Raw genomic sequence first — 21374 nt, forward strand, 5'->3', positions numbered from 1 at the left:
GAAATGGTAAAAAAAGAAGACCAGGGCCATTTTGATAAAAATGGGACCCTTGGGTGCTTTACTGCAGCTGCGAACGCAGCCCGCGGTAAATGCACACCACAATAGTTAAAACTAAACCACTGGCACCAGCCATTCAGTGAGCAAAGGGTAACAAAAATGTTACATGAGAAGCTAGACAAAGGGGATACTAGGTAACCCCTCCAGCACCCTTTTGTAAGATAGTGTGTGCTAGGTCTAGAAAGGTACAAAATGTAAGTAAAGTCAATTTCACTTTACTGCTCTGGGAAACAGTAGTTTATCCCAGAGAAGGTATTTAAACCTTTGGGAAATTTGAAAGGCTTCCCTGTGCCACTGCACTGAAGGTGCTGTGTGACACAATGTAAAAGATGATGCCTATGGAGTTTGTCCAGCCAGGCATACCTACAAAGGACAGTGAAGATTCGGGCCAGGCACATTGGAGCCTGGTCGGGCTTCAAGACTGAAGCCCGCCAAAGGCAAACACACAAAGGCCCCAAACCTAGTCTAAAGGATAGAGTAAAAGCCCAGAAGGAACTGACAAATGAAGAATGGCAAAAAATACGACTGGGGCCAATTTGAGAAAATGTTCCCCATGGGTGCTGTACTGAAGCTGAGAAATCAGCCTGCTAGTAAAATGCACAATAGGTAGTAAAATGTAACCACTGCCACCAGCCATTTAAGTTAGTCAGTGTAACAAAATGATACATGAGAAGTGGGATAAGGAGTTACTATGTAACCCGCCCCCCCCCCAGCACCCCACATAAGGTGGTGTGTGCTGGACCCATAAAATAAAAGTTAAGTAAAATCAAAGTTATCTTACTATTCTTGGGAACTGTAGTTCTCACATGAAAATGTATTTAAACATAAAGAGAAGTTCAAGGGACTTTTCAGTGACACTGCACACAGAGGGTTGGGTGTCGCAAAGCAAAAAGCAGATGCCTGTATTAAACATATGGAGTTTACCAGCCTCCATAAAACAGTGTGTAGCCCGTGGCCCCATAGGGCCCGGCTAGTTGGGCTACATGCTGGCCCTCTGGAGGAACACAGAAGGGACGGGGAGGGGCAGGGAGAGGGGAAAAGTGTTGGAAGAAACCATCCAGCCCACCATGGGGCTGGATGGAATGCTGAAAGTAAAAGACAGAACAATAGAAAATAACTCCCCTGGCCAAGAATGGGCTGGGGAGAGAAAAGAATTCAGCTGGATTTAAAAATAAAGACAGTGGAAAAGGACAGTTGGAGAGAGGGAGAGAAAAGAAAAAGACTTACCTGGGGAGGGTCGCTGCCTCGAGCGGCCCTCTAGGGCCTTAATCCACTGAAAAGGGCCAGGCAGCACAACAGGGAGCCCCCGCAGTGATGGTGCAGAGGGCCGAGCTGCTATGCCAGGAGCGGCTCAGCCACCCCTGGGCCGTGGCACCTGTCGGCCCTGGGGGCCAGACCGGACGGGCCTCAGATACATTTATGGCAGAGCAGCGTGGCAGTGGCTGCCCAGCGGGGCATCCCGGGTGAAGACGCGGCCCGCCCCCTCATTGCTACAACGTATTGCTGAGGGGGCGGGCCAAGAGAAGGCTGAAGAGCGTTCGAGCATCGTCGTTGCTATGGGGACAGCGTCTGAACTGAAAATGGAGCCCGGGAGTGGCGATGACATCGGGTGGGCCCCACAGGTAACGTCCCACCCATTGAATTTAAATAATGCAGCAGATCGTGGCGGTGATGTCGGGTGGGTCCCCCAGCCAACGGGGCCCACCCTGATCAAGAACATGGCTGTGGGTTCTGTGGTGAGTGTGGGTGGTTCCCATGTGCATAAGGGGCTGTCTCCCAGGACAGTTTACAGAGTGCGCTCAGTGAGGTGACCCCAAGGCACACACACGGTCACCCTGAAGGACCAAACTATGTCGGCAGCCAAACACCAGATGAGCCAAGCACCATCTTCTCACACAGTGTCATCAGGGAATAGGCTATCCAGCCTGCAACCAGCAACTCGCAGCTTTGCGTGCAGACAGATCTCAAAGGTACTGTGTAGGGGTGACTGACTGCAGCAGTCACCCCACTGTTATAAGTGTTTTATGTTGTGTATATGTTGTGAGAATATGTAATATGAGTAGTGATGTGTATATGGGATTAATGTTATGTATGGTAAATATTAAGTAAGGGGAAATAAAGAGTTGGGATATTAGGGGACTGTTAAGTAGGGTAACTGCTTTGTAAGGATAGATCAGATATTATGTAGATGGCCATGGTTATTAATTGGGGGTAGAGTGGAGGCACCCTGGCGTCAGGTGGTGGCATAGGTTGGCGGCCTGCCCAAGGCCACCTTGCAAGATGGAACAACACAGAGGCCATCCTCTGGCCTCACTCTCCATGTGGGTGGTACCTGAGTTTAGGAAGGGGATTGGTTGTGGCAAGCTCATCCTTAGGATCCCGGGGACCCCTCCAAGGAAGGGTGAGCTGACGTAGCTAGCTCCTGCTTAGATTGAGCTCACGCCGGGGGAATCCTAGGATCTTATAAGGGTATGTCTAATAAGGAGGTACCCCGTCGGGGGTCTATATAAATATTCACTCTGGTGTCTGTGTCTGTTAATCATCAAGGAACTCGGGGTGTGACCCATCTCCTGTATTAACCCTTTTATTTGCAGGTTGCTCAGCGCCCCAGCAGAGCAGCTGGTCTGGGATGGTGTTGGTGAGGCAGTACCTGGCCCAGAGTATTTATAATACTGTGCACGACCAGGCCAAGGTACAGGTGAAAATAAAATGCCAGTCAGAGAAAAACAAAAAGAATAAATGGGTGGTAAAAGGTTCCACTCAGGAGATTAAAATAAAAAAGAAAAGTCCTTTCTTTTTAATTCTTTAGAACACTCTCCTGACTTTTTCGAGGCAAGTAAAGCCTTCTGCTTTACTTCCCTGGCCCGTTTTTGCTCATTCATATATGGAAACTGACTAGTCCCCAAGTTGGGACATGGACGTCACGTGCCAGCTGCAGGAGGAAGGGTCTTGCATACCATGGGACCACTAACCTCCTATGGTCACCTCCTGTTGAGTATTGCTTCACTGTACAGTAAACCACCTTCATAATAGATTCTATGCTTCCTGGGGGATTCACCTTCCAACTGGGAGCAGGCATGTTCTCGTAAGGCCTTTCAGAGATGGACACTCTCTGACCCTTACTAAATCCATTCCGAAAGGGACTCCCTCCTGCAAGGAAACTTCAAAACTGTTGAGATGGATTTCTAGAATTTGGTCTGGAGGACATATTTTAGGAGGCCACCCTAAATATGGTGAACAAGGAGCTCAGAGTTAAGCCAAAACCCAATCAAGGTAGCAATGGAGGGCATTCAAGGCTTAGTCTTGGGTGAGTGTGAATGTGGCCCTCAATGAGTCCACACTGTATAGCACACTGTTGGAGAAGATTTTCATCTTTGTGCACATTTCTCTTCACCTGTGAGTCCCCAGAACTTTTTGCTGGGCTCTTAGATTTTTTGACTGGTTCTCCTGAGTGAGTAGGAATCTTTCCACACTCACTCAATCACTTGTACTCTGATCATGGGAACCCTTTTTACCTCTTTTTCATATCTATTTGTGGAGTCATGCTTTTCTCCAATTTTGAAGGTGTTTACAATTTACTCAAGCAGAACACAGCCCTTTCTGTGAATTCCTGCTGGAGGCTTATTTTACTTAAAGTTAATGTTAAAGGGAATTGTATCGCGAAACATCACCACCAGAGTAGTCAATTCTTACAGTTACCAAGAAAGGCTGTATACTTATTTTCCTACCTGTATTTTAATTTTAATTTGTGAGATCAGCACACACCAATTTATGTGGAGTGCTGAGGGGATTCACTGTATACCTTTTCTCTGCCTCTGAACGTTTTGGTTACTGTGACAGATCTATCTGTTCAGGCCGGTTGCGGTTTACCTTTTACACAATCTTTTGTAAACTTTAATCACAGGTTGTCTTTGCAGCTGCAGTAGAGAACACAAGGGACACCATTTGGCCAACATGTGGGAAAGAATTTTTTAAGCCCTAAACAAGATGGCATGTCCTTTCTAATGTCTTCTACTCTGCTAGTGGGGCAGGGTTCCCGTGTCCCTTTCTTTGCCAGGCTTCTGGAAGGACAGGAAGTGGGGGAGGCCCACCGAAACTCCCCTATCCTTTGTCCTGCAGTGTGCTTGAGAGAAACCAGTTCAGACTGGGAGGCTGGCTGTCCGTATTGAACAGCCATCCCAAAGTTTGAATAGTGCTTTGGATACGATTGGTAGACTTACCCAGGTTTCCTGCATAAATCCAGAGATGGTGGAGCCGAAAGTCGACAACTGGAACAGAAGAATCTTAGAAGAACGAAGGAGGATGACCCCAGCAACTTCCAGTGACAGTCGCAGTCCGCCAAGTAACTGCTGCTGACACAACCTTAAACTCTAAGCGACAGGGAAGATCCGAAGACAACTTCCTCCCTTGGACTGGTGGGCATAACGAGTCCCAAGACTAACTGTATTTTGCACCATCCCTCGAAGAGCTGCAACCTCCACTGTCTGCAATTCGTGATAACAAGGGTCTTCGGCTGCAAGCTGAAGCGCGGTTCCACATGAAACTTTGTGGGCCTCCTTCGAAGCCAGCAGCGACGTGATCCACTTCCCAAAAGTCCCTTTACCCGAGACGAGGATCGAGAAGAGTCACCAGCCGCAACAACCGTCCTTCAACCAAGCCTGAAAAAGGCACCAAAAAGCAAGAACCTTTACTGGGCGTCTGTCTACATGAGAGCGGTCGCCAGATCCAAGGAAGCTCTTTCTTCTGTCGCCAAGACCAAGAAACCAGTGACCGGGTCTGCTGTCCCGTCACCGTTGGAACCGTCCTGCAGCAACTGATTCTTCCCCTGAAAATACTGTCCTACCCCTGGTACAACTTACATGTGGGTTGCTTGCTTGATTCTGTGATCCTGGGGGCTAAAGATAGATTTATCTTGCACCCCTCCTTGTCGCCCATAGAGGAAGCCTACTGCAGCCATTCTTCAGATCTACTTTGCAGCCACAAATCCTTCAAAGAAGAGCACCCACTGGCAACCCAAGGATGACTTCTGCAGTGGATCAGCATCCTCTCCAGTAATTGCTCCTTTTAAGCCCTGCTCCTCTGTCTGATCCCAGAAGACCCTTGTCTGTGCTTCAGCCCGTGGACTAGTGGGACATCTTCGAGGTTTCATGTCCCTGGAATGCCAGCTCCCTTGTGGGCTACCTCCCCAGAATCATAGCAGTTCTGCATTTAAGACCGAAACGTTGGTGGTTGCCAGCTTGTGCCATAAATGCCCTCCTCTAGCATCAAGGGAACCTTTCCTGGAGCAGCGTCTTTGACCGAAACTGGAAGGACGCCCGTCGTCGCCTGACAATGGTGACCATCACTGGAACTCGCCTTCCTCCATCCCCATGAAGCGTACTGAAGAGGTCTGCATCCCAAAAGTCTTGATTTCTTCATTGACTGAGCTTGCATCTTGCAGTTGCACACGACCGGAACATGCAACCCCTGGGCATCTCTCAAAAGACGAAGACTGCGCTGCTAGCGACCCTGAGATGATCCATCATGACCCCAGGGAAATTCCAAGTGTTAGGGAGAATTCTCAGAAATGTGCTAATTCTCTCTATCTTAGAGACCCCCCCCCCCCAAGCAACATTGCTGGATTTTAGAGGACTTGATTTTTTTTACCTGGAGAGAGTGAGACACGTTTTCCCACTCTCTCATGTGTTTTAATGTGATTTTGTACACTGCGTTTCTTTTGGTTGTAGAGTCTGACAAACTCCATAGGCATCATCTTTTACATAGTGTCACACAGCACCTTCAGTGCAGTGACACAGGGAAGTCTATCAGATTTCCCAAAGGTTTAAATACCTTCGCTGGGATAAACTATTGTTTTCCAGAGCAGTAAAGTGAAACTGACTTTACTTACATTTGTAACTTTCGATATCCAGCACACACTATCTTACAATAGGGTGCTGGAGCGGTTACTTAGTATCCCCTTTGTCTAGCTTCTCCTGTAATATTTGTATGTTACCCTTTACTCAATGAATGGCTGGTGGCAGTGGTTTACTTTTTACTACCATTATGGGATTTTACTGCGGGCTGCGTTCGCAGCCACAGGAAAGCACCGATGGGTGCCATTTTTGACAAAATGGCCCCAGACTTCTTTTTTTGCCATTTCTTTGTGGAAAGGTCGTTCTTTAGATTTACTCTGCGCGCCAAACCAGCTTTGGTCCCTTTGTTCATTTTGCCTTTGGCAGAATTCACGAGTGAAGCCGGTGTTTGGCAGAGGCAGGAAGCAAGGGACGTGCCCGAAACTCCCTGTGCTTAGTCTCCTAGGAGACAGGAATGCACACCTAGGTGATTGGTTGGCTGGCTGTCCGGCAAGGACAGCCACCCTGCTGGGTGACTGACAGCTAGGCTAGAATGAATGGGCACAAGCTGCATAAAAGGCGAGGCTTTTTGGCTTGGAAGGCATAGTCGACCACTGGGCGAAGGAATCCGAAGAAGAACTTGAAGAGGATGCCTGCTGCAACTCCTGGACCGTTGGTTTGCCCGGTGAAGCCTAGCTGCTGTGCTGAAACACCAAATTTGTATCGACAGAGAAGCCCCTGCAAGGACAACTTCTCCCTTTGAGTTGGTGGGACCAATCAACTCCAAAGTAAGCCTCCTGGACATCCTCTGAAAGCTGGTCGAGTATCCACTGCAGTAGCTGCTGGAACCGGATAGCCGGGGAGAGGAACACCAGTTTGTGTGTGTTGCTTTTAAGCTGGCCAAGAGCTCCAGGAAGATCCTCCGGACTCGCAGGAAGCAGGACTGACCGAGGCTGAGCCCCCTCATCAGAGTGCGGGACATTAGATGCAAGTAAAGTACATCTCGACAGCTAGGAACCACAGTCTTGCTATTTGAGGTAGGAGGTAGGAGCGAGGAGCTAAAACACTGAACGGTCTCTTTGAAGTTTGCCGGTTGCGAGCGGTGACTGTCCCAGTGCAGGAGTCCCCAGAAGTCCTCCCTCTTGTCCCCACGATTTAAGCCCATGAACAGCGAGATCTGCAGAGCTGCACAGGAACAGAAGTCATCTGCTGCACTTTTTCTTCAACCTTAAAGGTACTGTATAGTCTAAGAGAATTTACCTCTCGTTGTGTAGCCACTTGTCCTCGTTGGAGACTTGCTTGGTTGCATGTGTAGAGTTGCTTGCAACTTCTTTACTTCACAAGTCTAATCAGCTTGTGGCCCTATGTTGATTTTCTTCTATTCTACAAAGACTTTCTACTTACCTGCAAGAAGAGTTTCAGTTACCTTGACTTTTGCCAACTTAACATTGGCTGGCCTAGGCTCCCTGAATGACTCTTCTCTCTTCTGCTTATATGTTTTGCCTTCCTTCCAGGAAAGGGTTAACTAACTTTGCATTGGGGGTTGTATGGAAAGGACTTGGAACACGCCCCCCCGATTTATCGGCAAACACCATCGTCCATTGCTGTGAGGAGATCTAGAACGTATTTGTTTCGCATTGTCATTAGGCGCAAGGCACGGAGCTCTATTTTTATAACTTTGAACCCTTCTTCCGTGTCGTTGGCCAGTTGGATGAGCTCCCAGCGCACAATCTGTAACCACTTGGCATTTGCCCGTGCTTAGAGCCCCGGAGCTAGGAGCGATGCGAAGAATGTCTCTGCAGATGAGAAGAGTTTGTACTTCTGCGGGATCTCTGCAAGGAGTTTCGATGATTCGGATGAGATATAGTTGGAAGACCTTTTACTTCGTGATAGTTTTTTCTTCAGTTCATATTCTGACAATAGTTCGTAAGCTGGAGCTTCTGTTATCATTAGTTTGGGCGCCGTTGATGGTTCAGCCGATTCGCCTGCTTTTCCTTGTATATGACTCTCTGGGATTACCATCAGGGCTGTGTGGAGGGTGGCCAAGGCACAAGTACCTTTCCATGATGTTGGGAGGTGTAGATAGGCTTGTTTGCCGCAAATCTAGTACATGTCCATTAGTGCAGCGGTACCTTTCTTCATATCGGGTATAATTACCGTCTTGTTGCATTTCCCCCATGTTCACCCTCCCTTTCCCATGGAAACACAGTTCATGTGGTACTTCTTTCTGTATTTTGATAGGTTTTTCCAATGCTGTTACCCATATTAGCTTAGTTACGACCAGATGGGGGCGCATATTCCTTTTACACATTAGAAGGTGTCTTCAGGTAGACCCCAAATTGCTTCTGTCTTGCATTCAATAGTTTCATCGTGCCACTTATTTTCTATATATCTCGTCCCTTTGATGACAAGAAATGGTTCCTTAAGGCAAATAACTCCTTGGGGTCTGCTTGTGCATGTTCTCTCATTTTCCAGTCTTTCCATAGTGACAGTGTGTCCTTGGAAGGTTCTTTTTATCCTACACAAAACTAAATGAATCAAACATTGGGCCTCCGACAAGGGCACTTCCTGTGGTACTAACATTTTCGGTGTCCCTGATGCATGTAGTATGAGTGAACAGACGTAGCAGCTCTCATTTGTTGCCTGCTTTGCCGTGGCACTCATGTCCGAATACCACTTGTTTGATTGATCTGGGTCGCGGGGGTCTTCTATCTCATCTAATCCCAGGTCATGATAAATGTCATCTTTTCCCTTCCGCCCCCCCTTTTCCTTCTCCTTCTCCTTCCCTCCTTGTAGCTCTTCACTCTGGTAGTGTATTGGGAACATTGCCCCCCAAGCAGTGTCATTACTGTTAAATATGTTATGTGTGTACTCACTAGTGGCAGCAGCGTAATATGAGGTAGGCTCTACTGTTTGTGCATGCGTGATTGTGTTAGCTACATTGCTTGGCCAATAGTAGTCGCCATCATATACATTAAATTCATAATCATTACTTATATTTCTACTCAGATGTAACAAGGAGACACTTGTTGGATCTGCGGCGGAGTGTTCTGAAGGTTGCATTGCATTTGTACCATTAGCATCAACGTCATATGTTTCTTTCCACATTGTCTTTACTCCAGTCCATATTAAGTGCGAACCTTCTCGTATCAGGTTAGCCCCGCTCCCCCCCCTTGTGCAGGTCATTAACCAAAGATAAAAGTGTATAGTACCAGGCCATGAAAAACAACATCACTGAAAACAAAACTGCAGCACATTTTAAAATGCATTCAACATGGCTAAACCATTAGCCCTAATGGCATCATTATTGCTATCTAGCATTAATTGATTCTCCGCGATTGTGGTTCGTTGGGCCATTTGTCACCTGGAGGGGCGATACAAATTTGTTAAGTCACCACAATATGTATACATATATTTACATTTCAATTTTATACTTAATCATTATTTCCATTTGTTTTTGCTCATTCTCCGTTACACATTCATTTCAGAGAGAGAGAGAGAGAGAGAGAGAGAGAGAGAGAGAGAGAGAGAGAGAGAGAGAGAGAGAGAGAGAGAGAGAGAGAGAGAGAGAGAGAGAGAGAGAGAGAGAGAGAGAGAGAGAGAGAGAGAACAAGGCGCACCACATCTTAAACTTTTGTTTTTTTTCTTTATAGATTCTTTTTAATCAAATCATGTGGTCATTGCTTCTCAATCTCATCTGTAGTACTACTAGCATGTTCCTGTTCGCTCTGAGGGATTGCACTATCGCGTGCCCTCCTCACATCCGAGATGTGCATGCAATATTTCAATCCCTTAAAGGGATAGTCCAGTAAAAAAAATTATTTAAAAAATAGGCAATATAAAAAAAATAATAGCACTCGGAAAGAAAAACCGCAGCGTTTTCAAACACAACCGCGTTGTGTTTCTGCCTGCTGTGGCTATCACTTTGGGTCTCCGGTGCTCCCCCAGTGAAAGCCAAGGCAGGCAGAAACACAACACTGTTGTGTTTCTTCCTAAATCTGCTTCCCCGAGAGCCCCAAATGGGAAGGCAGATTTAGGCAGAAACACTGCAGAATTTAGCATTTCCCATTTGGGGCTCTCAGGCCCCCCGTGGGGAGCCCGAGAGCCCCAAATGGGAAATCAGCTGTAGGGAGAAACACCGCGGCATGTAAACACAACCGTTCGGGGAGCACCTGTAACGCTCACCTGATTCCCTCGGAGGCGCGGGTCTTGACTGGGCGGTGAAACCGTCTTCAGCGTTAGGCGTAGGATTCGTTTGGCTCCCGGATTAGGCCCCTTCTTCACTGAAAATTTGACCCGAAGGGTGAGGTGTCTGCAAGTAGAAAATCTAGGTATTAGTGGCTGGAAGGTTGGGAGAAGTTCCAAGCCCCTCTCTCCCTCTCTCCCCGTGGTACTGGGTTGTAGTCGCGCTCACCTTAAATAGGTGAATGCCGGGCTCTCCATCCTGCGTCTTGTGCAGGGGCGCTGGGTCCAGTTACTTCACTGGATTCGAGTTCAGCCTCTTGATTGCAGAGGGTGATTTGAGAGCGATGCCGCCGTTTGCTGCACGAGCGTGACTTGTAAGTATTAAAGTTCTTTTTAGATTGCTCTCTTTTAATGTCTATGTCTTTTTCCTTTTCAGTTGCTGCCGGTGCCAAAGAAGATGCCCTCCCGGTTCGTGGCAATGAACGAAGCAAGAAGATGGAGAATAGGATGGCACGTAAGAAGAAAGGCTGCTCTAGGGCTGTAGAATGCACCTTAATGTCTCTTTTTTGTCTTTACAGGTGATGGAATGCGGCGCGAGCAGAGTTGGGGCGAGAGTAACGCAGGTAAGTCGTTTTGCAACTAAGCGTTAGTAACCAATGTTCTTTGTCTTTGCAGGCCCGATGCCGGACGAGAAATGCAGAAAAAAAACGCCTTGGATGCTGCCGATGGATCGGGTAAGTTGAAGCGCCAACCTTGCTTTTGCCTAACCTGTGCCTTTTGTTTTTGCAGGAGTTGCTGAAGACTGCAGATTGGTTCCAGCAGGTAATTTTCTTATTCACAGGATCCGGAGCTGAGGATTCCCTGGAGCTGACACGGTGAGCGTCCTGCTGCAGATGCAGAATAACGCGAAGCACGTTGCACCAATCGGGTGTGGTTTAAATAGCCCACAGGAGTGCTTAGGTGTCTCCTTCCACAGCCTCGCCCAGGTAAAAAGAGTTCCTGCTTCCAGAAGGGTTCCAGCATCAATGATCCAGGGAGTGGTGCCTGCCCCACCCAGAAGAAAAAGTAGTCCCTGCCAGAAGAGAATGAAACATCATTCTGCTGGTAAGTAAGCAGCATGGTCTGCTGCAGGTAGGTCCACCCAAGCACTTTCACACTTGTTATGAGCCCGGCGCTTCCTGTGCCGGGACTGGTCCATTTTATGAGCCTGGCACCAGCGGTACCAGGACAGGGTCCAAAAGGTCCCCATTGGGACTTGCTGGCGCCGATGGTATATGTTATGAGCCTGCTTCCAAGGGTGTTGGGTTGGTCCTGACTCCTTGGAAGCAGTGGTCATGACAGCACCGGAGACCCAAAATGATAGCCACAGCAGGCAGAAACACAACACGGTTGTGTTTGAAAATGCTGCGGTTTTTCTTTCTGAGTTTCTCAGGCTCCTCCGAAATCTGCAGTGTTTATAAATACAACGTTTATAAAGCTGTGGTTTTATTTCTAAGTTTTCCGGGCTCCTCCAGCCCGGAAAACTTAGAAAAAAAATGCAGCTAGTGCTTATTTTTCTAAAAAATAAATAGCACTTACCGAGATTCAGCTGTAGCTTTCCTGCTCTGGTCTCCGGTCAGCATCCTCCGAGTCCCGGCACCAATGAAGGAAAAGCCACCCAGCGGTAGCCTTCGTTTACTACAGCTGGCTGGCTTTTCCTTCATTAGTGCCGCAAAAGCAAAAGCCAGCACAGGCGGGCATCAATTTCACAAAATGGATGCGCCCATGTGCTTGCTTTTGTGAATTTTGAGCTTGAATAGCTCAAAATTTTCCATAGAAAGTTAAAAAAAAAATAGTGCTAGTATTTTTTTTATATTACCTATCTATTTTTTAAATACATTTTTTTACTGGACTATCCCTTTAACTTTCACTGCAGTGGGTGTACTAAATATGACCACTTAAAGGCGGTGAAACCTAGGTGAATTCCATCTCCTTACAAAACTCCTAACATAGACCTGTGCTCCTGGCATCAGCGGTCCACTTGGGTTGTCTGCAGCTGGCATTGTAGTATCAGTTGCTGCATTCTCAGTAAACGGTGATGCAATTTGTCGCACTATGCTGCGGACTACGTGCGTCAGCTGGGTCAGGTATTCCTTAAATTCCTCCCCCAACACTGTGGCAGCTCTGTGTGCGTCTGATGCTCTCCTAATCGGGGAGAGCGGTGTGTGTATTCGCCTCTCAGTTACAATTTCATGGGGGCTCAGATGGTGGTCCTTGCATGGTTGCGTTCCGAGTTGGAACAGTGCTAGGGGTAAGCAATACACCCAATTATTCTTCAATGTATTACACAACTTTGACAATTTGCTCGAGTAGGCCGTTGATCTTTTCCACCACTCTATTGGCCATCGGATGATAAATGGAACACATTGTGCTTCACACCCAAAAGTGACATTACTTCCTTCAAGAGGTCATTCACAAAGTGTGTGCCGTTATCTGATCTAATCACATCACATCACATCACATATTCCCCATCGAGAAAATACTTCTCGCACCAGGAACTTCGCTGCACACTTCGCGTCTGGGTGGGGACATGGACCCGCTTCCACCCACCTTGAAAAGGGACATACCACCACAGTTAAATACCTTGCTCCGTTACATCGCTCTCCCATGTCAGCGTAATCTATGTGGTGTTGTTGGTCCTGTTGGTCGTGGCAGGGTACCACTCAGTGTTCTCAATGTCATCCCTTAATTGTATGTTTGACATGTTACACATTCTACAATGAATTTTGACAAGTGTTCCTGTAAATTGTCACTTCATGGAGTAATCCTACATCGTGGGGGCCTGTAGTCCAAATTTCAGGCACCACCTTTGCCATGTCTTCCTCAAATATTGTCGGTGGGGCATTAACACTAGCCATGAGTGGATTGTGTACCTCTCTGTACTGGATCATGATGTCACATGCTATACTTATGTCCATTATTATCTCTCCATCATCTTCGTTATCAGTGAATAATTCCTCGTCAGTTGTGTCTCTGAGAATTATGTTTGGTCTATGCAGAACACAGTTCTCCACTCAAACCCATGCGCGTCCAATCCTATGACCACAATACGTTTGCTTGATACCTGAACTGCCTCAATGTCTATGGACATAATCGTGCCTGGCACATCTGTGTGTGCAATTGGGCGGAATATAAAATCTGGTGGTGTTTTCCATTCCTTTCTCGTTATCTCTGGTACTACTCGGGCTAACACTTTCATGCCATAGATAAACATGTCTATGTCAATGGGTATTCCTCGCACTACAACTTCATTCATCCTTGTGCTAATCATCAATACTGCTCGTACTGGAACACACTATTCCCCGCTGAGTAAACGCAATGGTTATGTTCAATTTACTTAGCAAATTTCTGCCCAGTAAATTGATTGGCGCGTCTTCGTGGTACAGTAAGGGTACGCGCACGGTTTTCCCCCCCACCGTTATATCAAGATCTTTAGTGTAAGGAACTTTTAAAATAGCCCCAGAGAACTCCTGCGTTTCCAAATTCCTGCCTGAGAGCGGAAACCGCCCTTCCATAAGACATGTTTTTTCTGCTCCTGAGTCTACCATGAAGATAAACTGCTTGTTTCCCATCTCTGCCCCCACTAGTGGTTCCTCTTCTGCATGTAGGGTGGTGGATAGGAGTGCACATGCAAGTGTTCCCTGTGGGCTGTCCTAATCTGCATACATTTCTTGCCCCGGTACTGAAAAGACATTATCTCCAACCAATGTTACTCCACGGAATGGTGCCGGTGCGCCATTTGCAGCTGTTGCGAAACAGTTATTGTGTGCGTTTCCTACAGCATTTTGTCTCGCTGTGGGTTGCGATGCACTGTGATGTGTTTGTGGGGGTGGCTGTCTTTGCTGCATTTGAGGTTCGTTATAGCACTGGTCCGGCTGTCTCCCTCTTCCCATTGGTAGTCCATAGGGGCTACCCGGGTGTGGGCAACCCCATCCCTGTTCATTGTCCATGGGCGGCTGCCCTTGGAAATACCCTGAAGGCCGCATTCTGCAATCTCTTGAATAATGTCCCCATCTCCCACAGTTCCAACAAGACCCCTGCGGTCCTCCTCTCAATCCTTGCCCACCAAATCCTCTATTCTCCATACCTCCGAACCCCCCTCTCTGGCCACGTTACCCACCTCTTCCTCTTACCGGTCTTTCTTACCACTGTGGTCCGCTGCATGACTCCTCTCCGTTCCAAGGTCCTTGTTCTCCTGCCACCCGGAACGCTGCTATTACAACTGGTCGTTTTCCTGCTCCCTCATCCCCCTCGTTTTCTCCATCTGCGGCTACGCTGGCGTTTATGGCAGCGACCTTCACTAATTTGTTCTGTACCTTGCCTCGTCTGCCAGCCTTTCTTGTTCCATCTCCTTTTCTCTCTCTTTGATCCTCCTGCAGTGGTGCACAATTATACTCTGAATTTCAGGCCAACCTTGGCTTCTATCCCAGCTATTTTATCCAAGGCCTTCTGTATCTCCTTCGGGAGCCCTTTCTTAATGATAAAATAGAACAAGGCAGTGGATTGGTTCCACGCCGTACCAGTTTCGCGCTTTTTCACAAATCTTGCACCCGTAGTATGAATTGCGTAGGATCCTCGTTCTCCTCCATTGTACATTGCATAACTAAATGTAAATCTGAAATGTCTGGAAATGTGTGCCACAATGCGTCCCATACTTGTGCTCGAACGTTGTTGAACGGTGATCCGTCGTGGCGGTCACAACTTATTGTTACTCCTGGAAATCCTGCCTTTTCCCACACTGCGTCTGCCTGATCGCCAATTGCCGACACTAGCAAGCTTTTCCTATCGCCTATTGCTAGTGGCACACCGGCCATGTTCTTTTCGAACGCATGTATCCATTTCCCAGCCCCTCCCGCTAGTGGGGGGAGGACTTTCAACAGGTTGTTTTTGTCCATATGGGCCCACGGAATGTAGTGCGGCCTACCTGCTCCCTTATGTATCAACAGCATATGTAGTTTATGTTTTTTCCCTGTTTTACTTACCGTCCCTTTCTTTGTCTTACTTACCAACATGTTCCCTACTCGCTGCCTTAATCTACCCTGCCATCGTGGGGGTGATTGTGGATCCATGTGATTGCTCCACACTTCCTCCATTTCCTCCTCTTGCTCGCCATCCTCATTGTGTTCTTCCCCTCGCTCCCTTTCTCGGGTGGCTGGGCATATCATTCTCACTGGATTATCATTCAGATGGAACAGGAACTCTCCTGATAGCCACTCTTTTTCTCGCCCTTGTGGTATGTGTGTCCCCTGGGACGATATGGATTGTGCTGGCTCAGAGGTTGCTGCGGCTAGCTCCCCTGCTGCGCTTAATGGAGGTGTGAGATCTGCTACTGACAATGGTGGTACCTCCCCTCCCCCTGGCAGCATTTGACCCCTATCACACAGTGCTTTTAACTGTGTTATGTACATGTGTGCATGCTCTAGCTGGCGATCTAACTCTTCAGTTAAGTGTGCTAAATTCACAGGGGGTGCACTTGTTGGGCCATACAAGCCTCCTTTGTCATATGGCGGTGGTGCCGTGGCTACTGCTCTGTTTGAGGGAGTGGGGGTGGGACATGCCGGTATGTACAGTGGCTTGCTGTATCCCACTGCTGGTCTTGTCATTAATGTATATATTTTGGTTGTGTCACCCTCGGCTGTGGTCGTTGTGCACTCGCCCTTTGTTGTTCCGCTTACCTCTTCCTGAGTTTTCTGTTTTTCGATGGTTCTTTCTTTACTTACCTCTTCTGTGGGGGCAACTTCCTCGAACATTCGCCACAGGTCCAACACTTCCCTTCTGTTTTGCAACTGTTTTCCCTTATATCTTGCTAAGAAGTGCGTGGACACTAAATCGAACACTCTTTTGTCAAACGATCCTCCCTCTGGCCAAATTGGTGTCACGCTGTCCCCTTTTATCTCCGTCAACCATTGATCATGGTATTTTTGTATCTTGTCACTGTATAGTGGAAGGTGTTGACAAATACGAGCCAATGGCGTTATCCCCCCCCCCATGATAATGTTTCTTCCCTTGCTTGTATATGTGTTGGGACCTCAGTCTCCCTCCAATCACCTTTCCACCCAGTCGTCCTTTCTTCTAGATCAACAATATATCAAGTGTTTCTCAATTACTAGTAGTTTTTATGTATCAATATTCAACGTTACTTTTGCAATTATTGCATTTCCAAATTCAACAGTTCACTTCCGCATGTGTACCCCTTTACCAATAAATCAATTACAATACTTTGACATTCGACAAAAAATAGACAGAACATGGAAACACATAACATGCACATGCACTACCTGCACGCTTTTATTTCCCCTTTGTTCCCGTTACCAAACCTTTCCCCTTTTCACTTACTCTTCTCATTCACTCCCCACCTCTTACACCCTTTTACTCTTCCCCAAGAATTCTTGCTTACACGGAAAAAGAATATTCTAAATAACTACTCCGAGTCTACTCAATATACGAGACCCCTACTATTTTCTCTTTATCTTCACTTATCTTATCTGCACTGGACGAGACAATGCTACGCGGCGCCGCCTTCTACCCCGTTCGGGCTAGGAAACCTCTTCTCTTCTTCTTCTCCTCCTCCTCACTTTTCACAAAACCTAATGGCCATATAAAGGACAGATCAGAAAAGCCTCATCACTCAAACAGGCCCTACTCTTTGCTATAACCAATTACCACTTGTTCCCCTGTTCCCTTTCGTTCCCCCTTACCTTTCCTTGGTAACCTTTGCAACTGGCACTCACGTGTTCAGTCAGGTGATCCGAGGGTCACCGTTCGCGGTCTGACCCCAGTCAGGTCCGCACCCCAACCAAGTCGTGGCCCACCTCGGCGAGCAGCTTTTCAGTCGGGTATTCGTCAACCGGGAACCCTTGACCCTTTCTTGTAGTGCGCACAGGCTGGTCGGCCGCGGAGGCGATGGTTTTGCTGGGGGCGTCCCGAATCTCGCTGCACGGCGCGGGCACCGAGGCACCTCTCCAAATCACATTGCAGGGGGGTCACCAAATGTTTGTGCCCTCCCTGTCTTCAACGTGGAAGAGAATAAAACAGACACTCCCCAGACAGGGAATAAGGCAAAGAGAGCAGGCTGCGAGAGTTCAAGGAAAAGTTTATCTAGATCTCTGAGAGCACTGGCAAAATTAGTGTTACAGTACATTTTATAGGTGAACTTTTAAAAATCTGAAAGGAGCTGGCCAACCATGCTGCAGTCTCCACCCCTCCTCTCTCCTCCCAGGATCTTTGCAATGCCCTTGCCTCTCACTTTATCTCTAAAACCCAGGACATCCTCTCCTCCGCTCCCCCTCCCTCCCCTCTCCTTCTCCTTCTCCTTCTCCGCCTGCTGACCCTCCTTCAGCTACCCCTCATCCCCCTTTCTCCTCCTTTCCTCTTTTCTCCCCTGATGAGATATCTAGAGAAGTCCAATCTATGAAAACCTTGTCAAAACAGGTCCTTCCCTGTTCCTCTAAAACCATTAAGGACCACATTGACACCCTTGCGCCAGCCCTTGCTGATTTCTGCAACCTCTCCTTTGCATCTGGCTCTTTCCCCACCCCTCTTAAACACTCCCTTGTGCATCCTCTCCTCAGGAAATCCACTGCTGATCTGTCATGTCTGGCATGTCTGGCAAACTACCGCCCAATTTCCATTACTCCCTTTTTGGGCAAGCTGCTGGAAAAGCTGGCCATCTCTCAGCTTAATCTCCATTCTGACTCGGTTGGCTCCCTCCATGACCACCAATCTGGCTTCAGAGCTGCCAGAAGTACGGAAACTGCTCTCCTGAACATCTGTGAAAACCTGCTCTCCAACCTCGATTCTAACATTCCCTCTGTCTTCATCCTACTTGACCTCTCCTCTGCGTTTGACACGGTCAACCATACCACCCTGCTCAATCGTCTTCGTGACAACCCCGATATCACTGATCAGGCTCTGGCCTGGCTGACCTCTTTTCTTTCTGATCGACCCTCCCAGGTACAACTTTGGTCCTTCCTATCTTCTATCTCCCTCTCCACATGTGGTGTTCGCAGGGGTCTATCCTCTCGCCTTGGCTTTTCAACCAATACCTGGCAACTCTCGCTTACTGCATCTCAATGTTCTGCTCAACTTTCCAGTGCTATGCTGACGACACCCAACTCATTTTCAGGCTTCCCTCAGCCTCCTCCTCTCCTTCCCTCATCTCAGATTGTCTAACCGCCATTCAAAATTGGTGTGCCGCCAATGATCTATCTCTAAATGCCAACAAGACTGAGATCCTCCTTATTGGTACACCATCTCCATCCTTTCCTCTCACTCTCTGGCCGGCCTCCCTTGGCCCTCCTCCCAACCCAACTTGCGTGGCTAAGAACCTTTGGGTTATCTTTGACTCTACACTTTCCTTCTCCACACACATCTCTGATGTCTCCAAAAAATCTGACTTTTTACTTCATCTCCTTAGAGGTACTCTACCTTTCCTCTCCTTCCTTCAAAAGCTCACGGTCTCCCAAGCTCTGGTTCTTTCCAGACTGGATTACTGTAACAGCCTCTTCCTAAATCTACCTGCCTCCACTCTCCGTCCTCTACAGCTAATCCTGAACAGGACTGCGAGACTTGTCCTTGGCCTCAAGCCCTGGGATCCTATCTCTCCAGCCTTGAAATCCCTTAATTGGCTCCCAGAGGATGCAAGGATTACATTTAAAACCCTCTGCATTGTCCACAAGGCTTTCTGGGGCCTGGGTCCAATATACCTTCAACTATCCCTCCGTAAATACCTCCCCTCTCGAGCCCTTCGCTCCTCTACTTCTAACTCCCTCAGGGTTAGTCGTTTTGCAAAAAAATGAGCTGGGGTAGATTCCTGTCTTCGGCTGGTGCCTCCCTTTGGAACAGCCTCCTGGCCACCTTGAAACTTGAGGAAAAACATCTTTGGTTCCGGAAACTTCAAGACCTTCCTCTTTGCCTCTGCCTTTGCCCCCCCCTCTCCCCTGTTGATCTGTTTCTTCTCATGGCATTGTGCACCTGGCCCCCCTTTGTTCTTTCGGGCCCAGGTATCTGTTCACCCTGCCACCCTCCTGCACTGCCTCCAGGCCACCATCTGCACTAGGGTTCTGTATCTGTATCCATACAGTCCCCCTCCCGCGTTTCATCTGCACTTATCAGATATACCTTTCTGACTAACTTTCACCTGCCACTTGCTGGCTGCACTACAATGGTTTAAAGCCCTTATTTATTCTATTTCATATTTATTTGTTTTTCTCTCCTCTGCGTCGCACTTTTCCCCCATTTTCCTTTCCCATGCACTTGCGCTTTCTTAAATGTCACTGGGCCTAGTAAGATCGCTGTCTTTTCCCTCCCTTTTTGCCTGGTCGCAAAATTTCATTTAATTTCAAATGACACGGCTAACATAGGATACTACGTTGGACCCGGATTGGTCAACCCGGGTGGTGCTTTAGGTGTGGGCAGCATCTCTTCCTACTGGTTGGTTGCTTGGTTGGCGGGAGGATGGACATCAGATATCTGTGCTCCGAATGGGTGAAGGTCAGGTCGCTGTGAAGCAGGGTGGTCACTTTCTAAGCTAATAAAATCCATTCTAATAATGCATGCACTAAATAATAGTTGTTCAAAAGACTCTCAGTAGTTTATCATGTCTCTATAAAAGTCACACGTATCTATATCATCTATAACATTTGGATTATACAGGCCATAGGTTAAGGGTCTTGACCACTATAATACACTGATCGAAATGTAGGTTTAGGCTCACAAGAATCTCAGGTATGTGGCATTTGTTAGTACTAGTTACAATATACTGCAGCAGGGGTCTAATGTTAGTTGGGGGTCTGCTGGGTGGGCATCATGGCATGGTCAGGGGTCTGGCACATGAAAGGAATATCTTGCAGGGACACAGGGTCAGAATGGCAGTAAGTTTCCATCGGCGAGGGTGTGGGGACAAGGACACGCTTGTGGAGATGAATGAGCTATGGGCTTAGTTCATGCTGGTTTACATGCAGGACAGTGATCTCAGAGGAAGAGTGATGTGTTACATTTATTAGTTGTTGCAAATACCTCCGGCTTCAACGTGAGAATGGAGCCACAGAATTTTCCAGTCGAAGTGGGAGCGAGGCTGGGGTCCATGTGTCCTGCGCCTGGCCGCTGCGATGAAAGGGAGAGAAGCGTTTCATACTATCGCAGTGAGCCCTGGTCACCAAGATGGAGTCGAAAGGGGGTACAAAAATGGATGCCCTGTGTCCTGCTCAGTGGTCCCATCTACACGAAAGTCAACCAAAGTTAACATTGCATAAGGGCAAGGGGCGAACCCACTACTGGAGGCACTTGGTCCAAGTTTTGTACTGAGTAAAGGATGCGAGGGGCCTGCTGGCCCCTCGCTCCCACACACTACTTAAGAATAACTGTATGAATACTTGTTTTATTCTGAACTCTCTTTAACACTACTCCAAAGAATATTCTAAATGCACCAGTGATATATTAATGCCAACAGCACCCTACCTATCGAAGTCACCTGAGGGTGTAGGTAGTGCCTGTGTGTCATCCGAAATGGGTAATTGCTGATTTATATAGCTAAGAGTGTGTATTTTGAAGTGTATGTTTCTTTATATTGCTCCCTTCTGAAGAAGGCTTATTCTAACTGACTGATACATTAATAATTGTTTACTCAAGAAACCTTGTGTGTAAGCGTTTATTTGAATACTTGGCACTGTGAAACTCTAATTCTCCTACAGCTCACATTGACTCACTCTTGAGATAAGCCTGGCTGCTCAACACGCTACCAACCTGTGAGGTACAGACTAACACCGAGTCACGGGGGTAGGTACCCTCCCTAGGATAACATTGGGTGGAAAACAATTTGTCTCCCATCTCCCTTTTACTTACCTTTGGTCGTCGAACATGGGTCAACTATCCTGCCCCTGGGTTAGCCTTGGGTATGGAAGAGAAAGGATAGCTTACCTGTCTTCTGACAAATTGTTGCTGAACTTTGAAAGCATTTAAAACTACTGAATCACTACCACACGTCCATTGCATCCTTTAGAGAACATATCAATGTGAGAAACCTTGTATTGGAATATGTGGCCTTTGGGCACTAGGACCAATACATCTTAGGGCTGGGCTTATAAAGTATACAAAATTGTACTTGTGACTGGTTTTAACAATGAGCGTAGTTCAGTCCAACACCTATCTAAATAGGTTGGAGTGCAAAGATACTCTGTCATAAAAATTCCAATTTAAGCTACAAAAATAAAACATTCAAAACAAAAACGCAGACAAAAACACAGACACAGTCAATGAAATACA

At 47.4% G+C, this 21374-nt stretch overlaps 1 protein-coding gene across 1 annotated transcript in view; it reads right to left on the reverse strand.

The window, feature by feature from the left end:
- Window positions 1-21374, reverse strand: part of NOL11 (nucleolar protein 11) — a 331146-nt gene that overhangs the window by 51050 nt on the left and 258722 nt on the right. The gene's annotated exons all lie outside the window — the stretch shown is intronic.

Source organism: Ambystoma mexicanum, chromosome 3q, assembly GCF_040938575.1.
Source record: "Ambystoma mexicanum isolate Mex_15411 chromosome 3q, UKY_AmexF1_1, whole genome shotgun sequence".
NCBI lineage: Eukaryota > Metazoa > Chordata > Amphibia > Caudata > Ambystomatidae > Ambystoma > Ambystoma mexicanum.